We start from the raw sequence: 13,773 nt of genomic DNA, 5'->3' as shown, positions 1-13,773 counted from the left end.
GGAGGATGGAGGGGAGTTTATCTGATAGCAGCAGGGAGGAAGGGCTTCTTAAGCGGAAGGAGGAACGTGAGGTGGAATGCAAAGGAGCATGACACACAGCCTCACTAGTTAACAGGAGCTTTTTATCTCTTTTCCCATGTATTTCTCTTTCCTGTTAAAAATGGAAAATGTATTCAGATGTATGCTAATTACGCACCCCACACCCAGAATAGAAAAAGTCGTAGGCAGAGGCTGCAGAATCGTCACTCCTGCGGTAGCTTCTCGTGGTGAGAGATCACAGAGGCTGTGGCTTCCAAGGAAGGTCCTCAGACCCCAGTGCTCTAAGCCACCCTTGGGGCAGCCACGCTCGGCGGAAAAGTCACAGACTGTGCAGCCTCACGGACCAGGGTTCAAGGCCCGATGCTGCCACTTTTAGGCTGCGTGACCTTGGACGGGTCATTTTGCCTCTCTCAATTTTCATTCCCAAAATCTAAAATAAAGATGCAGGATAAGGAGGCAGGCCCATCATCCTGTCACTGTGTCTCCTCCAGGGCCAAGTGCTTGGACTGTCTCGCCGAGAGTTTGCCAACTGGAGGCCCAAGGCCGCCTCTTCCTTGATCTAGAGGCTGCCTGGCTCTGTACCCAAAGCACAAGAGCACCTTGATCTCTCTTTTACTCTGTTGCTAAAGAGACCTTTAAGCAAGTGAGAGCAACTGAGCAGGCAAACACACCCATCTTCCCTCCTAGAACTCAGGCCAGCTTCCTGGTAACTTCTCACCAGGGCCAGCAGCACCAGCTCCATCAACAGGACCTGGATTCCTGTGCCCCTGGCTTCAGGGCAAGGCCCAGAATGGAACTGTCTCCCTTTCACTCCACACAGAGCAGGTAAAGCAGTCTCCTCTTTGGATCTGGAGGGCTCTGGAATGTGCAGAGCCTGGGCTGGAATTCTGGTTCAGCTGTGACACCTTGGGCAAATCCACTCACCTCTCTGAGCCTCAGTTTCCTCACAGTTAAAATGGGGATGACAGCATCCACCTCACAGAATTACGATGAGGGTGACATTAAATGAGATAATATATGCAAAGTGGCAGATGTGTAGTGAGTGCTCATAAACGGCAGCTATTTTTACCTCCATGAATGCACCTTCAGACTGTGCTAGGTTTTTCGGAAGCTCTCATCCACTGAGAACCCTGTCCATGCTCTGAACCCCAGCTCATAGTTTGCGATCTTGCTTGCCTCTCCCTGCACCCCGGTTTTGCTTGCTTAACCTCTTTTAGCAGATGAGGAAACTGAGGCTTAAAGCAGTGAAGTGTCAGAGCTGGGATTCCAGCCCACCCTTCTGATGCCAGACTTTGAGCTCTCTCCCCACTCTGTCACTCTCGTGGGCAGCTTACATTTGGGGCCAGGGTCCCGGAGGCCCTTCTGGGTTCAAGGAAGGACGTCAGCTCCGGGAGAGGGGGCCCGGGGTCCAGCAGTGCCCAGCTTCCAGAGCACTTGGCACAGTGGTGCCAAGATTGTAGGAATGCTCACCCAGGGAGGCAAGGAGGGGTACGTGGTCTGAGAATTTAACTACAATAATAAAATCAACTAAAAGCTTGCTTTTTAAATTATAACCATGTGCCTGCAATCCTAAACAGTGTTCATGATATAATACCCCTCCTTGAAAAAAAATTGTTGGTCTATGTCTAAACAATTGGCTGTGGTTGTTATTGAGAATTTGTGCATGTGAGTAAGGCATGAGATCTAATGTATTATGAGAGTAATGTACATCAGCTTCCAATTAGCACGTTTTTATGACTTACTCTTTAAAAATATTCTTCATGGAAATTAATTCTTTTTTTTTTTTTTTTGAGACAGAGTCTCACTCTGTTGCCCAGGCTAGAGTGCAGTGGCACGATCTTGGCTCACTGCAACCTCCACCTCCCAGGTTCAAGCAATTCTCCTGCCTCAGTCTCCTAATTGGCTGGGATTACAGACCATACCACCATGCATGGCTAGTTTTTGTGTCTTTAGTAGAGATGGGTTTTCACCATGTTGTCCAGGATGGTCTTGAACTCCTGGCCTCAAGTGATCCACCCACCTCAGCCTCCCAAAATGTTGAGATTACAGATAAGAGCCACCGTGCCAGCCTCTACATGGAAATTAATTCTGAGCGTTCCTTGTCACACAGTCAACCTTGACAAACTCAAACTCAGCTGTACATTCTTCTTTTGGGTATAAATTTGTAAAGAGGTAGAGTTGTTCGAGTTCACTTTGGATGAAGTTTATGTCTGTACCCCTGTGATACTCTATATTCCTGTGTTTGAACAACAGATTTGAAATAAATAAGAGCACAGTAATTGTAAAGATGAAGAAACTGACCTTGAGTTTCTTTAACTCTGTCATTCTGCATAATCACTTGAGGCTCTTATTTGTGTTTAAAATTTAAAACAGCAGAGCAAAGTACATACTGTGAGATGTCATATTTTTGTTTGATAGTGTAACTTCCATTTACACATGAAAAATATGTTTCACAATTTCATTTTTTTTTCAGAGTATTATAATTTAATATTCCCCTTGTATAGAGAAGGGGATCTAAAAAACTATCCAGTCTGGATCAGATATGGTAGATATTCCCTGCCAAGGAACAACCAGGCTGAGGCCAGGTCCCTGGGGAGCTGGAACAGCCTCTGCCTCCCTGCTCAGATCAGGACTGACTGTCCAGTGGTCTAGGGGACTGAGGCCGTGTGCTGTGGTCTCATGAAGGAGGCAACGGCCACTATGACATGGAACCATAGGCTTTGGAATCAGAAAGACCAGGTCTGAATTCCAAATGGCTGTGTGGTTTTTGCGGATCACCCGAGGTCAGGATCTAGTGAGATCCACATGAGATTCACTTCTCTGAGCCTCAGTGTCATCATCTGTAAAATGTGAGATGCCAACAGTAACTATCTCCTGGTTTGATGGGAGGACTTAATGATAATGTTGCCAAATTCTGCCTGGCCCACAGTTGGTGTGCAAGGACTGGTGGCCACTGGTATTTTTTGTTTGTTTGTTTGTTTTTGTTTTTTGTTTTTTTGAAATGGAGTTCTGCTCTTGTTGCTCAGGCTGGAGTGCAATGGCATGATCTCAGCTCACTGCAACCTCTGCCTCCTGGGTTCAAGCAATTCTCTTGCCTCAGTCTCCTGAGTAGTTGAGACTACAGGCGCCCACCACCGTGACCGGCTAATTTTTTGTATTTTTAGTAGAGACAAGGTTTCACCATGTTGGCTAGGCTGGTCTTAAGCTCCTGACCTCAGGTGATCCACCCACCTCGGCCTCCCAAAGTGTTGGGATTACAGGTGTGAGCCATCACACCCGGCCCAGCCATTGTTAATGATGTAATTTCTGTTCATCAAGGGCTGGCAAGGAAGGAAAAGATTGGAAGCGAAAGTGCCTTTGCAAAAATTATGACAGTGGCAGAAATTTGACGTAACTGACTGTATCTTGCTTCTAACCCCCAAGCTGTCCTTGCTCATTCCTGGACATACACTGAGCTGACTATGGGAGGAATTTAGTTTATAGTTTAACTTTGAAAAAAATGATAACAGCCCCTTCCCAAAACTAACTCCCTCCTTCGTTGGGGATTGGACTTCCTTTGTAAAACTAAGGTTAGCCAGAAGATCAGAAGTTACAGCTCAAGAGTCATGCAGCCAGAGGCCACAAGATTCCTAACCTCTCCAATTGCTTCTGTAGATAACATCACTATTGTAAGACCTGAGATTGGTGTTCAAGGTATTGTTAAGGCCCTGAATTCTGATGGACCAGCTGGCACCGCCTAGACTGGTAAACTGGCTCATCTGGTCTTGGGCCCCCACTAAGGGACTGACTCAGCACAAGAAGAAAAGCTCCAACTCCCTATGATCTCATCCCCGACCCAACCAATCCGCGTTCCCGTTCCCTAGCCCCCTGCCCGCCAAACCATCCTTAAAAAATCCTAGCCTTTGCAATTTCAGGGAGGTGGATTTGAGTAATAATAAAACTCTTGTCCTTCCACTTAGCTGGCTCTGCATTTATTAAACTCTTTTTTGTTGCAAACACCTGCTTTTCTCCTGTGCATTGGCTTTTCTGGGCAGCAGGTGAAATGAACATATCAGGCTGCTGGTCCATTACAGAGGCAGAACAGGGTGTGGGTGTGGGCGTTTCCAATGTGACCCCCGGCAGCTGGGATGACCAGAAGAACAGAGGTTCTGTTTATGGGCTCAGGTCCAAGATTTGGAGGGTATGATTTCTCAAGTGAAGCTGGCGATGGAGAGTTTTCAGTGAAATCTTTCATTTTAAAATGTTGGTTCAAATGCTTCTAAAACACTGTGAGGGTCAAACAAAACAAATGTGTGGGTTGAATGTGATCCATGGGTCACTGGTTAGCAACCACAGTCTAAGAAAAGATGGGTCCCGAAATACAATGAGAAGAAAGTCTGTTGCTCTGAGAGACATCAATTAATCTCTCTTTTCTTTTATCTTTGGCTGTCTAGCTCTGCTTTTCCTCTTCCCCCGTTTTGACTCTCCTCCACTGTCTATTTCATCTGTAAATATCTCAGTAGTTATCTCTGAAAGATTAGCACTCTTTATAACATAACCATAATACCATTATCATACCTAAAAAATTAGCAATATTTCATGAAATACTCAGTAAATATTCAGTATTTTCCCTGTTGTTTTATATATGTGATACATATATCATATATATCAACTTGTATATTCTAATTCAGTGTTTTCAAACCTTTTTTCATCATGGTCCCCCTAAGGAGCTTTTGTAGACATATTTTACCAGTCATAGCCTTCCCTCTTCTAATGAAATTTTAATAGCACAGATATACGCTATATTTCTTTAGGTTCTGCAGCCCTTTGGAGAGCCACACACCATTATAATAGCTAAGATTTTTCCATCATCCAAGAAGCAATTTTTGCTCCACCAGTGACAGCGGCCCCCCACCACCTTGAAAAATGTACGCTGTAGTGCGATCCATAGGAGATCCACACATAACAATTGGTTGATGTGTTCTCTTAGACCTCTTTTAAGGTTTCCCCTCTATCTCTCTCTCTCAAGTTTTAAAAGCAATAAAAAAAATAATGTGCACATCTATCTTTTAGAATTTCCCCTGAATTTTAGCTGAATTTTGCTGACTGCATCCCCCTGGTGTTGGTTACCACGTTCCTCTGTCCCCTGCATTTTCTGTACATTGCTAGCTGGATCCAGTTGCGTTAATCGGTATGGGGACTGATTTTTTTCTTCCTCTTTCTTTTGCAAGACTGTATCTTTTACTGATGGGAATAGACATTGATGATCTGGTCTAGATTCATTAATTTATTAGGGTTTTCTCTCCCTTTAAAGTAAATGGCTTCTAAGAGTTAATTCCTCAAAAGGCTGAAAACTTTTGCATTTCTTAAGGGTTTATTCATTGCACTCCCTGCAAAGAATGTTTTAAAGCTCCTTAATCTAAAACACAGTGGCTGTAATTAAAAGTTTAGCTCTGGTGGCTCTTGGAGGGCAGCAAAGTCATACCTGTGAAATTCACGTTATTTCACAGCTCACTACAAACAGAAGGAGAAAGGATGACCCAACTCAAAAAGTTCTTTCTGCTTTCTTTCCCTCCTTTGTTCCAATAATGAGTATTTACTAAGATCCTATTGTGAGTGCTGGATTCTTTCTTAGTATATGGGACCGCGGGACTTAGCCAGCCAGAGTGGGGAGCTGGTGTTCCCAGAATAAACCTGCTCCTGACATGCAAGACATATCTCCAAGGTATTTTTAGGTGTTGGTGAGGGTGTGGGGGGGTAGCTCCTTTAAAAGCCAAATCCTCACTTGGAAGAGAAATAGGTTCACCAGAGGCTGCAGATCTGGTTAGAGTGTAATCTTTAACACAAAGCCAGATTGCACAGGGCAGGGTTTAGCCAAAGACTTGCTTCCAATGCTAATGAAGCAGAATTCCATCTTGAAGGGTGGAGGGAGGAAGTGTGGGGATCCGGGCTAAGAACGAGATCTGTCTTTCTCCCTGGCTGGTGTCTCTGGTGCCTAGTGGATGCTTGGAACCAACTCTTTGAATAAATGAAGACCAAGTGAGATAATACATAGAAAAATGCTTTTGCAGGCCGGGCGCGGTGGCTCACGCTTATAATCCCAGCACTTTGGGAGGCCGAGGCGGTCGGATCACGAGGTCAGGAGATCGAGACCACGGTGAAACCCCGTCTCTACTAAAAATACAAAAAATTAGCCGGGCGTGGTGGCGGGCGCCTGTAGTCCCAGCTACTCGGAGAGGCTGAGGCAGGAGAATGGCGTGAACCCGGGAGGCGGAGCTTGCAGTGAGCCGAGATTGCGCCACTGCACTCCAGCCTGGGTGACAGAGCGAGACTCCGTCTCAAAAAAAGAAAAAAGAAAAATGCTTTTGCAATCTAAAATGCTGTTATAGAACACTGGCTTGTTTTTATTAAGGTGAATACTTACCTTGACCTTGGAGAGTGAAGGTGGGGTAAAGAATGTAGGGAGGAAAAGGAGTTATTATGTACTAGGTACTTTAGAAACATGGGTCTTATTTCCTTTAGCCCTTATGGGAAGTAGGAATTCTTTTTTTTTTTTTTTTTTTCTTGAGACAGAATTCTTACTCTGTCACCCAGGCTGAAGGGCAGTGGTGTGATCTCGGCTCATTACAACCTCCACCTTCTGGGTTCAAGTGATTCTTCTGCCTCAGCCTCCTGAGTAGCTGGGATTACAGATGTGTGCCACCATGCCAGGCTCATTTCTTTATTTTAGTAGAGTGGGGGTTTCACCATGTTGACCAGGCTGGTCTTGAATTCTCAACCTCAAGTGATCTGCCCGTCTTGGCCTCCCAAAGTGCTGGAATTACAGGCATGAGCCACTGCACCTGGCCAGGAATTCTTATTCTATGATTTGTCAGATACTACACATTTATTTTGTCAACCAAAAAAAAAAAAAAAAATCGAAAAGCTCAAGATCTAATTGAAAGAGTTTATTCAAGAGCAGTGTGGGGAAAGGTGAGGATGGTCTATATTATATAGGCAAAAACGGAGGTGCTAAACAGTATTACAAGGTTTTCCATACAAAGGCTAACACACAGATACAAGATTTGTTTGGCGACCATTGATTACACTCTAAGGGGGTTGCTTAACATTCACTTGTAGACAGGTAACAATCACCAGGGTCTCTGACTCCAAAGTCATTTATTCTAGGTTTGAATAAAGAATAAGGGATCTGGTTAATATTTAACATTTCAACACAAAGATCAGGAAGCAAGTGTTCAAAAACAGCCGGTGTTATGTGACTCAGTTTACAAGGCTTAACATTTCCCCTGGCCACAATACATTTGGAAGCCCTGAAATTTTCTTTTCTTTTCTTTTCTTTGAGACGGAGTCTCGCTCTGTCACCCAGACTGGAGTGCAGTGGCGCGATCTCGGCTCACTGCAAACTCCGCCTCCCGGATTCACGCCATTCTCCTACCTCAGCCTCTCCGAGTAGCTGGGACTACAGGCGCCCGCCACCATGCCCGGCTAATTTTTTGTATTTTTAGTAGAGATGGGGTTTCACCGTGGTCTCGATCTCCTGACCTCGTGATCCGCCCGCCTCGGCCTCCCAAAGTGCTGGGATTACAAGCGTGAGCCACCGCGCCCAGCCAAAAATTTTGTTTTCTTTTTACAGTTTTGATTTTGCACATTCCAGAAACACACTAGACTGGGTGCTAGACAATTCTGACAGTCTCTCCATTTCTTTATTAATTCGTTCAATAAATATGCATTGCGTGCTTGCTCCAAGCCACTTTACAAATGAAGACACTGGGGTCAGTGCCTTGCCAAGTCACTTCATCCCTCTGGACTTCAGCTTCTTTAAGTGTGAAATGAGAACAATACAACTGGCTTTCCTGGTCTCCTGGGAGGCTTCCCTGAGTACCTGGCGCATGGTAGGGACTGGCCAAAACAGCAGGGCAGGGCAGCCCAACCTGAGTTTTCCTTTACTGTGTAGACCTGGGGTTCTTATTTGCATGATACTCTAATTGGGGACCTCAGTTTAAAAAATTACCCATTTTGTTTTTCTTCCTTTCCTCCACTCTTACCCCCCTGTCTAGGCAATGCATGCTTATGTAATTATGCCCTTACTTAAGTCAAGATAGCTCCAACCCGGACAGACAAGGGAACGAGACGCACCACAGACCCCGCACCCTGCACCACTCCCACATGTCTCCCATACCAAGTTTCCCTTTAAAAACCCTATGGTAGCTGGGCGCGGTGGCTCACGCCTGTAATCCCAGCGTTTTGGGAGGCTGAGGCAGGCGGGTCACCTGAGGTCAGGAGTTTGAGATCAGCCTGACCAACATGGAGAAACCCCGTCTCTACTAAAAATACAAAATTAGCCGGGCGTGGTGGTGCATGCCTGTAATCCCAGCTACTTGGGAGGCTGAGGCAGGAGAATCATTTGAATCCAGGAGGCAGAGGTTGAGGTGAGCCAAGATCACGCCACTGCACTCCAGCCTGGGCAAGGAGCGAAACTCCATCTCAAAAAAAAAACAACAAAAAAAAACTCTATGGTAAATTTTAAAATTTAAAATAGTACTTTAGCCTGGGCGCAGTGGCTCACTCCTGTAATCCCAGCACTTCAGGAGGCTGAGGCGGGCAGATCACCTGAGGTCAGGAGTTCGAGACCAGTCTGGCCAACATGGCGAAACCCTGTCTCTACTAAAAATACAAAAATTAGCCAGGCGTGGTGGCGGGTGCCTGTAATCCCAGCTACTCAGGAGGCTGAGGCAGGATAATCACTTGAACCCAAGAGGCAGAGGTTGCAGTGAACCGAGATAATGCCACTGCACTCCAGCCTGGGCAACACAGTGAGACCCCATCTCAAAATAATAAAATAAAATAAAATAAAATAAAATAAAATAAAATAAAATAAATAAAATAGTACTTTAGAACTCTAGTTCACCATCTTCTTGGTTTGCTGGCCCTCTGATTACAACTGCTTTCCACCCCACAAATCCTCGCTTCTCCTGTTCTGGTCCCATTACAATGCCATTTCCTTGGGGGCATTTTGGAAATGAGGGGCAGCGTTTTTGTTGTTGTCGTTGTTGTTGTTGTTTTGAGACCGAGTCTTTCTCTGTCACCCAGGCTGGAGTGCAGTGGCACGATCTCGGCTCACTGCAATAGCCACCTCCCAAGTTCAAGCAATTCTCCTGCCTCAGCCTCCTGAGTAGCTGGGGTTACAGGCACCCGCCACCACGCCTGGCTAATTGGGGCAGTGTTTTTGTTGCCACGAGGATTGTGAATGCTTTCAGCATTTGGGGGAGAGGGACAAGGATGCTTGGGTTCTGCCATGGGCACAACAGTACTGCACAGTGAGGCATGAGGAAGAATTGTCCAAATCCTCCCAGACATTATAATGTCCCACCAGGCTAAACAGTACAAACATAGATCAATAATACTCCAATATTTAATAGGAAAAAGCTTTCACAAAGTGATATGTAAAATCTCAGTAACTCAGGAGAAGCTTCTTACAGGAGGAGAGGCTTGAATGGAAGGAAAATACTGTCTTGAGATGATTGACCAATTTCTCTTTTATGTGCATCTAATTCATTGTGGACCATAGTATTTCCAATCTCATGTTTAGTTGAAAAGGGTTTCCAGCCAACATTATAGTTACTACAAAAACAGTCGTTGAATATTGGTAGCGAAAGAGATTTGATATTTCTTTTTTCTTCCTTTCTTTTTTTTTTTTTTTTGAGACAGAGTTTCGTTCTTGTTGCCTAGGCTGGAGTGCAATGGCACAGTCTCGGCTCACTGCAACCTCCGCCTCCTGGGTTCAGGTGATTCTCCTGCCTCAGCCTCCCAAGTAGCTGGGATTACAGGTATGCGCCACTACGCCTGCCTAATTTTTGTATTTTTAGTAGAGATGGGTTTTACCATGTTGGCCAAGCTAGTCTTGAACGCCCGACCTCAGGAGATCCGCCCACCTCGGCCTCCCAAAGTGCTGGGATTACAGGCATGAGTCGCCACGTCCGGCCTGATATTTCTTACAACAGACATAGGGCTGAATTGTACTAAATTAGTGAAAATACATGAAATGCAGAAATCTCACTAAGTTTCATGGAATAGATTTCAAAAATATTTAAAATGATTGCTATTCAATATAATTTTAATTTTCTTATAGCATAGTGATAAGAAATCTATGTTCTAGAAATTGCACATTAAAATGATTGATTTTGGGATTGCCTGATATTTTTCCTTTTCCTTTTTATTTTTATTTTTTATTTATTTTTGAGACAGAGTTTCACTCTTGTAGAACAGGCTGGAGTGCAATGGCACAATCTCGGCTCAGTGCAATCTCCACCTCCTGGGTTCAAGTGATTCTCCTGCCTCAGCCTCCTGAGTAGCTGGGATTACAGGCTCCTGCCACCAAGCCTGACTAATTTTTGTATTTTTAGTAGAGACGGGGGTTTTACCAAGTTGGCCAGGCTGGTCTCGAACTCCTGACCTCAAGTGATCCGCCCACCTCAGCTTCCCAAAGTGCTGGGATTACAGGCATGAGCCACCGTGGCCGGCTTATCTTCTTAATCTGATAAGGTTTTCAGTTGACCACAAAGATTTTCTTAAGTCTTTAGTGTTATTATTTTTCCTTTTCCAAACCACACTTTACCAGACTTTAGACAAATTAAATGTAACAGCGTTTAATTGAGCAAAGAACAAGTGGTGAATCGGGCAGCCTCCTAGCCAGAGTAGTTCAGAGGTACTCCAGCACTGCTGCGTGGTAGGCAAAAATTTATAGACAGAAAAAGGAAAATGACATACGGAAAACAGAAGTGAGGTACAGAAACAGCCGGATTGATGAGAGCTGGGCGTTTGCCTTATTTGAACACGGTTTGAACAGTTGGCTGCCTATGAGTGGTTAAGTCTGGCTTCTGGGATTGGCTGAGACTTGGCTACTTGTTACAAGAGTAGGTTATGTCTGTTCACACTCCAGTTAGGTTACAGTTCTCTACTTATAGAGAAACCTTTAGGCAGAGCTTAAAATATGTAAGGAGGCAGCTTCAGGCTAAACTTAAAATTTAACACTCCTCTCTAAGGATACAGATTCCCAGGTCTTGAGACTGAGTGAATGCCTCGGCGTATACTAAAATTTCAAGGCAGAAGTTATGTTTGCTGGGATACTTCGTCACTACCCTGTCCTTTGTCACAACACGGGGAATTATTTTGACACTACGCTTATAGATAAGGCCCACCTACTTTGTGAGAATGTCACGCATCCTGCGTGATCACCAAACTCCAGTGAAGGTTATCTCCCTTCCCTTATCACATGTCAGTCAGCCTAGTCTATTTATACCGACCCTAACACTGGCTTTTAATCTGAGGTCTACCCTGCCTCTGCCCCGTCATGTCTCTGTACTTCTTACACCTTCTATAAGGCGTCTCAGCACCTTGTCCTCTTTCATCCAAATTTACACACTATAAATAGGAACAAGCATCTGACTACTTCACTGTGTCTTCTATATAGTCATGCTTGAGCACTTACACATTGAAATATGCATTATTGCATTATGGATTTTTAAATATTTTCTTTTGTACGTGTATGTATATTTTTGTGTGTGTTATTATATATATCTCCACATCATGGGTGTAGGTAGGTTATGTTATCTAAAATTTCAGGATAGTAAAGGGAACACTTTTTTGTTTTTTGAGATGGAGTTTTGCTCTGTCACCCAGGTGGAGTGCAGTGGCGTGATCTCAGCTCACTGCAACCTCTGCCTCGTGGGTTCAAGAGATTCTCCTGCCTCAGCTTCCCGAGTAGCTGGGATTACAGGCGCCTGCCACCAGCTGTGTTTTGTATTTTTAGCAGAGACGTGGTTTCACCATGTTGGCCAGGCTGGTCTCAAACTCCGGACCTCAGGTGATCCGCCCGCCTCGGCCTCCCGAAGTGCTGGGATTACAGGCGTGAGCCACTGTGCCTGGCCAAAGGGAATACTTTTTAAAAACTTAAATTTAACTTCCCCCTCAGAAATATATTTTTTTAACAGCACGGATTGGATACACTAGAAATGCATTTTTTCTGATTTGCTTTCAAATATGGATTACAAAAATAGATTACAAAAAAATGATGATATATATTGATTGCATTGTGTGTAAGGAGCTGAGAGCCGTGTATCCAGAGGATCCTGATGACATTGGGGCTCTGTGACTGAAGTGTCCTGCAGCCACAGCGTCCGTCCTAAAGACCTGTCTCTTCACTGGCCCCTCTGCCTTGGTCTCTCCTGCTCCCTTGCAGCACTCCAGGGTGACAGGCTCACCGTGTTCCTCCCTGCTTATTCCGCCCTGCTTACCAGCAGTCATTGAGAGCATTCAGCGTAGACAGCATGAGCACTTCATGTTTGCACAAGGCAGGTCCAGCCACTGCTTCTGCCTCTGAGCTCTGGGGAGGCTCCGTGGTTGGAGGGATCCAGACAGCCCTTACGTCGCACCCCTGCCTCATCACTCTGGTGCATTCTGGGGCCTTGTAATGGCTGAGGCAGGAAGGATGCCCTGCTTGGTGCCTCCCAAATGTCAGTGTGTGGAGTCCCATCATGTAGTATTTGCCATGTCCTGCCAATGTCATGAGAAGGCTGTTCAGAGCACAGATTCTAGATGGAAGGTGCCTGGGTTCAAATCCTCCCTCTGCTGCCTCTTGCGTGGCCATGGGAAAATGACTCAACCATGCTGTACCTCTGCTTCTCCATCTGGGAAATGGGTATAATAATGGCACCTACATTACTGGGTTGCTATCTGGCTTTAATGAATTAATCTGTGAAGAATGCCCAGTCCGTGGTAAGCATTATGCAATTGCTGGATACACATTGTTTAATATTTTCTTGAGATCAGCTCACTTTTAAGAAATTTAAGTTTAGCTTTGCTCTAAGAAATAATTCCCCATAACAGCACAGATTGGATCTGCTATTTGTATATTTTTCCCATTTACTTTCCAGTAAGCATGTGACTATTAAAATGAAGACTGGCAGTCTACACATCACGTGCCGACAGGGTAGATAAGTCCTGTCCCTTCCATCCCAGAAAGGAAGGCTCATGTGGGAATCCCCAGCGTCCCAGGCCCGGGCGGAGCAGGCACTGCTGAGTACTTCACCAATTTGACAGTTGAGGAACCTGAGTCCCAGGTCTTGTCCAAGACACCGAGAAGGTGATTCCCCCAGCACTGCCCACAGGCCAGAGGTGAGGGGTCACCTTCGTATTCATCACTGTGCTCCCAGGCACGGCTGGAGCCTCTGTTATTCCGTTTTTGCTGAAGTCATGTATTTTGGAGCTATTTGGCTTCTTTCACACCCACCCCTAGTGGGGGTGGCTGTGGGAATCGTGCTCTGGCAGATAATTAAAATTTCAAATGAGCGAGGAGCCAGGAGGCCTGCATCTTCTGGAGGAGATGTGCTAATGGGCTTGAAGTGAGGGCCGCAGCTGTGGGGCCAGGGAGGGGGCCTGAGAGGACACGGCTGGGCCGCCCCTGAGCTGCTCTTCCCCCCACCACCCCCTCCACCCTCTGCTCCCCTCCCTGGGCTGCGGAGGCCTCGCCCCTGCTGGAGTCCTTTCCTTCCCACCCAGCCTGCACATGGCCTTCTCCAGGGGAAATGGGACTCTGGCTCTCCTGGTCACAGCCTTTTGGTGGCTTTCCATGGCCCACACCAGGGGGTCTCAAAATAAGACCCCCAGACCAGCTGCAGCAGCAGCACCTGAGGACCTGTTAGAAAAGCAAATTCTGGGCCCCACCCCAGACCTAGTGACCCAGAACTTCAGAGATGG

The sequence above is a fragment of the Hylobates moloch genome, unplaced genomic scaffold (genome assembly GCF_009828535.3).
Source record: "Hylobates moloch isolate HMO894 unplaced genomic scaffold, HMol_V3 SCAFFOLD_6, whole genome shotgun sequence".
Taxonomy (NCBI): domain Eukaryota; kingdom Metazoa; phylum Chordata; class Mammalia; order Primates; family Hylobatidae; genus Hylobates; species Hylobates moloch.
The sequence above is the reverse complement of the archived record's forward strand: the minus strand, read 5'-3'. Positions refer to the sequence as shown.